Source organism: Pollachius pollachius, assembly GCF_949987615.1.
Source record: "Pollachius pollachius genome assembly, chromosome: 9".
In the NCBI taxonomy this organism is placed as follows: domain Eukaryota; kingdom Metazoa; phylum Chordata; class Actinopteri; order Gadiformes; family Gadidae; genus Pollachius; species Pollachius pollachius.
The window spans coordinates 1,314,423-1,323,354 of NC_136942.1; positions in this window are offsets into that span (position 1 = coordinate 1,314,423).

Consider the following 8,932-nt stretch of genomic DNA (forward strand, 5'->3'; position numbering starts at 1 on the left):
CGGTGCACTCGCGCGTGTTGGATGACTGGATCTGAAAGCAGCTCGCGCCGGGAGGGAGGCAGGCAGGCAGGCATGCTGCAGACGCCCAGTCCTCCCGGAGGGGAGGGGTTAGCGAGGCCTCAGCATCTGCGCTGGTGCCAGGTCTCCCTCCCTGGCCTTGTGGTCAGCTCTTCATGACGTGAGGATATATTGTATTTAAAACTTCAGACCTGAAAATGAGTCATTGTCTTGGACGACCCGATATAAACTGCTATTTGAGGATGTTCCGATTATTTATTTTGTCAATGAACAAATTTGACTTGAATTCTAAATTCCAACCACACATTAAACATCCTCCAAATGACGATAAATTGTTGTTTTAATTGTTTTAAATTGTTTTAAATTGCTTTGAGTTTCCCCTAATGTTGTCTTTATGTGGGCCAACAAAGCCTGTCTAATCTATACTACACCCTGTAAATATGGAAATGCTTACACTGTATAACTGCTGTGCATCAGGAATTGCTGTCTTGTTTAGTGCTGCAGCAGCACACAGGTTGAAGAAAGACAGACTTCTTAAGGCTGAATAATAAACAAAGAAGACGAAGACGCTGATGTATAGATACATATAGCCGATATTCTTGGTAGGCTTTCAGTCGGACTGAAGGAGGATGTGAAGGAGAGCAATGCTTCATGGGAATAGGCAAGGGGCTATCCGTCTCTGGTTGGCCGTGCTCCGGTGTTGGCTCCCTTCTGAACAGTGGCGTGAGGCAGGCAGCTGTGTTTGGGTTTGGGCTTGCAGACGGACCGTTCCGCAGGGCGGAATCCTTTTGGCTGCCTGTCTCCTAGACACATGGTGCGTTCACAATCCGCTCTGTCGCTTTGAAGTAAACAGTCCCTCCTGCGTGGAGGGTTTGCACATGGGGACACAGTCAGGGATTAAACCCAAACACACAGAGCAACACACACACACACACGAATGCGCGCGAGCACACATATGCGCGCGCGCACACACACATACACACACACACAGCTTGCTTTCGTGGCCAGGTCATTGCCAAGTGTATGCAGAGGTCACGTCGCACCCCAGTGTTAAAATAAGGTCATATGTCACCCGGCTTTGAGATTCTGTTGAGTAAACAGAAACAGACGGCTTGTGTCTCCCAAATATAAAAGATAAGATGTTGATAAAAAAGCTCACCTATTGGCCCTACCTAACAGCCAATGTTTAGGATGGGTTACATTTGAGTGGGCCGACATCTCAGCTAATAGCATTTTGTTAACGAAGTTAGGGTGGTGTCCGGCCTCCCTGAAATGTAATGTTAGGCTGTGCCTATTGAAATGGATTCTCTCTCTCTCTCTCTGTCTCTGCCTCTGTCTCTCTCTCTCTCACTCTCTCTCTCTCTCTGTCTCTCTCTGTCTGTCTGTCTGTCTGTCTGTCTGTCTGTCTGTCTGTCTGTCTGTCTGTCTGTCTGTCTGTCTCTCTCACTCACTCACTCACTCACTATTTGACTCTTCCTCTTTGTCTTTCTCTTTCTCACTTTCTCTCTCTTTCTTTGGTGCCCACACATACACAAATATCACACACACACACACACACACACACACACACACACACACACACACCTCTCAGTCTCCCACCCCACCAGAATTCTCAGGAGGATGGGCTGGGATGGAATGGACAGGAGAGGCCAACATGTCTGTTTGTTTTACACACTCGGGTGTCGTCAGCAGCACCGCTCTTCCCTTCGCCCCCCCCCCCCCCCCCCCCCCCCCCTCTGGATGTCTCTGTGTGCACTCATCGCAGGCCTTTGTGTGCGTCAGAACCACAGGAGCGGTCGCACAGGGACCCACCTCCATGTTGGTATACGTAAAGACAGAAACAAGCACAGAAGGGCGGCTCATGGGAACAAATCCGATGGTGCCCGTATTATTTGCTAACCTCTGTCCCTCTAGCTCTAATAGTGTGAGACAGGATGGGGTGGGGTTGAGGAAAACAAACTCCGTGTGGCCGAACCCTGAAGTCCATTCTCAGCTCTGCAGGGCGGGATGTCTAAAAGGAAATCTTGACACTCGATGGGGTGGGAAACTGTTGAAATGTAAGGGCTGTGAGGGACAGTTTCCAGATCAATATGAGGCTCCCCTTGGCGACATATTCTCATTGGGGAATACATAGTCTCCCAAGAATGTATTGATTCAATATTTCTTCTGCAATATTTGGTATTTCATATGAAATTTAAGTGGGATTTTCTGTACTGTAGATCACTTCCCCGTGAGGTCTATTTTTGGCTGATAGATTATTATAAATGCTAAGCCAGCATGCAGGGTAAGAATCAAGTCATTGGTGTTCTATCAGCCATAATGCAGTGCTTGTTTGTTTAAAGTATGAAAACAGCCTTGCTCACCACCCTAGTGTCAGAGACGGAAGAGTGTTTATACACACATTAGTGCGCATTAGGGTGATTCAGAATGCAGTGCAATCTGTGAATAATGTTTGCCAGTAATCGTGTTATCCTCCAGAGAGGAAAATCAGTCTTCCAGGCCTTGTTATACACACACAAACACACAAACAAACACAAACATACATGCAAGCACACAAACACTCTTGCAAACACACACACACACACACACACACACACACACACACACACACATAATTAAACACAATCACACACACACACACACACACACACACACACACACACACACACACACACAAGTTCCCCTGAACATTAGACCTAATAGAGTTGTGGTGATAAACTGATCATGCTGGGCTCAACTACTGGTTTGCGATAAGAGTTGAGGATCTAAACAATTGAACAATAAGGAAGTTATTTGGCCGCCCATGGTGCTGGAAAACTGCTTTCCCTACAATGTTGCTTTTAGCCATGCTGCCGAAAGCAAACATGCCCGCAAGATCAGATAAGGAAGTATAGCTGGGAAATAGTGCTCTTTGGAAGAGTTTTAACTGTAATTTGAATTGGACTTAAGCGGCAATTAAAATTATTTAGTGGATTTACTGTTATATCGCTCATGACTACTCAACCTCCGTAGGCATTGAACGTGGAACGTGTATGTATCCAAACACACACACACACACACACACACACACACACACACACACACACACACAGAGAGAGAGACAAACACACGCACACACACACACGCACACACACATATATGAACCCGCCGTACGCATGACACATTAACGGGCAAGCTACTGTACAAATGTTCTATAGGACAGGTTAACATAAAACAGTTAATGTTAAAGGCCGTGTTGCAGGGTTTATTTTCCAACGAATTTGTACAATTTGCTTGTTGGTAATAAAGATTTAATCTGTTATCCATTGTATTTAATGTTGTTAGGTATCACAAAACGGAATGTAATACGAAAAAGTAGGTACTATTTTAGCTGTTTGCTATTGATTCTCATTTCCCCCAGAATGCATTGCATGACGTCACGTTGGGGAAGCACGGACCAAAGCCGCATTGAGACCCTTGAGAGTAGAGAATAGTAAGAGAGTGTTCAGCAGATTATACAGCTACATAGATAAATACATAGATATTATATATAGTTAGTATATGCTACACTGAACCTCCTAAGATGGCGCAATTTGATTGGTTCACTATCTCGGGTTGGGCAATATCCCATGATTGACATCTCAAACTTGATATTGTTTTCATCGCAAAATGTCCGCTAATAAAAACAAATAAACCACTAATAAAACAAATAAATCCCGGCAAAAAGTGTTATCTTGTTTATTTTTGGGGTGTTCACGTGTAGTATATACTAAAACATTTAGTATATACTACTTTGGCGAATAATTGTTAATTAATAGCCTAGATAGATAGATAGCCTAGTCAATTCTTTATTAATACCAAAGACAGAAATCGTCGGGAATTCATGTTGATGATAAAACGGATTGTTTTGCATAAGATGAGTGTGTGCGACTGTGCGTGTGTCCTTTTCGGCTTTGGCATACTGCATGGCCTTGTGGTTAGTTGTGGTCTTAGTGAAGCAGCCTAGCCTTGGAGTTGGATAAGTTGGAGTGATTGTGTACGGGCGTGCGAGAGTGAGAGAGAGCACACCCGCCGTGGTGATGTTTGGCTTGTTGTGGGCTGTCTGTCAGCATCCACCGGGTTGGACGAATGTGCTTTGTGTAATATGTGTTCAATGTTCATCTGTCTGGTCGTATTTGCGGTAGATTGATGGTTAAATAATGTCACACCACGATCGGTCATACTTGCAGGCACTCAATTGCAAGTGCACTGATTGCGTGTCCGATACATACCATTTATTCAGTTGATTGCTCTTCTAAGTGCGCCAGATTGGTGCCAATTATTGTCGTGTTTGCATTGTAATACACAACTTTGCCTCTCCTTGTTATAAATCAACGTGCATCCATACAACTTTAGCCAATGCAGCCTCTTACTGTATGTCAGTGTTGCTTTATAGAATATCGGATTATCAAAAAATGTCATGTAGGCTGATTGTCTTGGCTTGCATCCATGAAATATTGTAATGTTATAGGCCTACTGCAAAATGTATATCGGTATTGCGCAACAATCGGGAGATGGGGACCCCCGAATATTGACGGGTATTTCGCACACTGGGTAAAATAAAACTTTGAAATAAACACTAGGCAAAGGTGTTGTTACTGGAGCTAGCTACCATCAAAACGCGGGATAACTAATCGGAAATCTGTTTACGACGTCGGGGGTAAGATATAATTAGGGATTATCTGGGGGGGATTTCACAGGTGGGACTAGCAAATTAGCCCATAGCTAGCATTATGCCTTCTATTTCTAGATCTTCTGACTAAGTTTACCGGTACTTATCTGAACGACATAATCGCTGTCACTAGATATAAAGAAAACGCTGACTTTCACTCTGTGCTATTCCCTGACAGTAAACCAGGTATTTCCTGGTTTGTGGCGCAAGTGGTTTCTGAAACTGCAAATTAGCACCAGGGAACGTTTGCGGCAGAACACGCCTCCTCCTTTCGCCGAACCGCTCGTTGGGCGCAAGATCATTCCCTAATTTACCGACGCGTGGCGCAGGAGGAAAAAGAACGCTCTGCGCGAGTTGCAAACTCGCAACGACACATGCGCCAGCCAGTGAGAAAGTCAATTGCGCCGGATGCAAGATAGGGCCCTCTATGTTGAAGAGGGGGGAGCAACTCAAGTGTTTTGGGGATACCATAATATGAAAAATGTCCATTTAATTTAAATTGGCACATGGCACGATTTATCCAAGCCTGAGATCGCCGTACCTATTCGCAAATGCGTATTAGCCTGGAACCTGTCATTACATTTCCGATTTCCAATGACACAATTGGATAGACCTACAACCAATCAGATGTGACAGAAAAGTGTCCATCTTTGTTGTTTATGAAAAAGCCTCCCCCAGGGCGCTCCTCTGTACAGGCGTCTTATTAAAACCGCCCCGTATCACACTGTGGTTGATGCAACCCGGGCCAGTTCTGCTGGAGATCTGTCTGAACCCGACGGCCAGACTGAAATAAAACATGAGCTCCTAGATTTGTTTGGTTTCCAGGCATTCTCTTGCAGAGAGTTGGAATGATGAACAATAAACATTGATTAACACTCTCACGCGGACATAGCTCTGTTGGTTATTTTGAGCATGAAACTTCCCATCAAACGTGTGTCATGTCTCATTGGCACTGACAAACAAACACTGGTGTGCCCATTGACCGTCTCACTCTCGTACCCATCCCACTGTCCTAAACACAGCCTGGGCCGCAGCAAAGTGCCCACACACCACCCTGCCCAAACAAAAAACAAATGCAGATAAACATGCCTTCACACAGTGAAAGCCCAGAGCCTAAACAACACAACCCACGGGCCATTATAAGTGTGCAACCAAAAAAAGCACATTCTACACAGCCACACGGTCGAAGGTAAACATTAAACACTGCGTCTTTTTTGAGCACCAAGTCTGCTGCAAAACCCACCAATCGGGGGTTAGACGTGATGAAAGCTGATGAAAGGGCTGCTTGTTTATGTCTGAGCGTGTTAGTAAGCAGAGAGCGCCTGAGCATAGACTTTATTTATTTGTTTCCAGTTGAAGCGTGAAGCATCACGGCTTATGGATGTTTCTGTTTTGTTACCCTCCCATAATGCATTGCCGTCCCCAGAAATCTTCAGAACATCAAACCCTAACCTAAACTTTACAATCTTTAAAATAACACCAAAACCATTTTGAACTTGATGCATTAACCTAATCATCCAACCTCAATTAAATTCCAAAACATAATCATAACTCATGCATGATTGCAATAATCCCCAAAGAATTTGTATTTTCTTCCACTCTGTTGCTGAGGTGAATAACGTTTGATTTATTAATGCATTCTGCATGTGTGTGTTTCTGATTTTCTGATGGACTCAAATGTAGTAAATCAAACATTAAAAAACGGTAATCCCCCAGTGCACAACATTCCATTTGGCATCTGCCTCTTTATTCCAAAATGATAATTACAAATACAACAACACAATACCATCTTCTTTTCCATCTAGTTGATTTGTGCCAAATATCTCCCTTTTCATTAAAGTAATGTGATATTTTTCAGACTTGGCAGAGAAAAAGGACCGGAGAGATGGGTGTTTGCGGGGTGTTCTTAGGAAACACAGTAACAGCCTGTTATTGAGCCTTGGCCTGTGAGGGTGGCTGACACCAGTCAGACGGGGCAGCCTCTTTTTTCCAGAAGGATAATTACAAAGAAAACAACACAATACCATCTTCTTTTCCACCTAGTTGATTCGTGCCAAAAATCTTTTCATTAAAGTAATGTGATATTTTTTCGACTTGGCAGAGAAGAAGGACAGAAGAGATGGGTGTTTGCGGGGTGTTCTTAGGAAACACAGAGACGGCCTGTTATTGAACTCTGATCCGTGAGGGTGGAGGACACCAGTCAGAAATGAGCTGGCTGTAAGACAATCATTTCACGGGTCCTACCCTACCCACACACTCACCACCAAAACAAACAGGAATGTAGGTATGTATTGTTACAACAAGAAAAGAATTGGATAGATAGAGGTTTATTTTGGATGTATTGTCTATCTCTTTAGGTCACGCATTGCACATGATCTTGCTTAATCTGGCGCGCGCCCCGCTCCCCGGCGTCTGGCCCTTGTGGCTAGTTCTTTGGGGTTCTGTCTGTGTTCTATGTGTGTGATGTTACAGTCTGGACACTCAAAGCAGTACAGTGAAAGGAATGAATTGTTGCTTAAAACATATTGCCCCCCTTATTTGTATCACTGAGCGTTATTGTCATGTTGTAGAATTATTTTAGAAGTTTTTTTTTTAACGACACTGAAACATAAAATTGCATATAATTGCATACAATCATAATTACAAAAATACAAAGGCTCATTTGTGCCTGAAGAGCTCAACATAATCTCAACGAAGCTAACAAGTAGCAATTTGACGTAGCAATCTTGAAATAATTACACTGTTTCTTACAACTACATTTTGTCAATGCAACAAGATTCGCAATACACCAACGAAACACAGAAAATATACAGAAAATAAAACGATTCCAATATCAGATTTTCACCTCGCATCTCAACCTTGCAACTTTTACATTTCAAACACTGCAGAGCCAGGAAGATGTTTGCAAAAAAAATAAAAGATTCAAAGGTCATCACAGTATGCCAGTGTTGACGTGCAGTATGACTATAATCCAAACAGCATTTCGACTTCCTCACTCTGGACATGTAGGAGCTTTCCCAGAGGACGGAGCCAGAGGAACTCTGTCAAGACATCAGTTTTGCTCCGTCGTCCCAAAGTAAACACCAGGGCCAGCTTTTATCTGTCATCCTGATTGGTCTTTGAAATTCTTCTCGGCTGACACACATCTGTGAATTTGATCAGCCAATAGGAGGAGGGTTAAACGTGCAGGACAGACTGACAGATGGATAGAGCGAGTAAATGAGACCTTCTGGGGAGGAGCTGGACATATGGTCTCAGATGGTCTGGAAACCTTTGAACGAAACATGCCAAACAACATCCTCCCTAGTGGACTGTGGGTGTGTATATGTGTATGTTGTGTGTGTGTGTGTGTGTGTGTGTGTGTGTGTGTGTGTGTGTGTGCGTGTGTGTGTGTGCGTGTGTGTTTGTGTGTGCATGAGTGTGCTTGTGTGTGTCTTTCAGTCTGTCTGACCATGTTGGTGTGGGTGTTTGAATGTGTGTGTATGTGTGTGTATGTGTGTGTGCGTGTGTGTGTGCGTGTGTGTGTATGTTTGTGTTTGTGCGTTTTAGTATGTGTGTGTGTGTGTGTGTATGTGGTACGTGTGTGCGCATGTGCACGCATGTTTGTGCGTGTGTGTTAGTGTGTGATTGCACATTTGGTGTGAGTACATGAGATGCAGCACATCTGTAAAGCGCCACATCTGTGGCATGTTATGGAGAAACCCTTCTACTCTTTGATTATGTGATTATGTGGGCAATAGATCCCATTAATACAGTAAAAGATCAAAGACAGAAACCCTATAAGGAAATAACGTAACCTTCTGTTTTCCTTTCTCCATTAAGGTCTGTAGACAAACGCCCAGTCCAGATCTTAAGATCATATAGGCGTTTTCATTTTCTTTGGGATAAATAGGAAAAATAAACAAAATAGATTTAAGTAATATAATAATATAAGTTTTGATTTTGGTTATTCCATGTGTCTTTATGGACACATGCTTTTTATATATATACAGTATATATATATATATTTTTTTTTTTCTTACAAGTATACATGTATTATGGTCAATAAGGAAAGATATACAAATATGACCATAATATAATTTCTTTCTTCATTGGAAGTCATGCAGGAACTGACTCATACTGGTGATGTTGTAAGTGCTCGTGGGAAGCTTGTAGTTCTGGGCTTGTCATCAGACAGGGTCAGCCGTGGGCAGCGGTCACTGACAGATACAGGAAATGGAGACC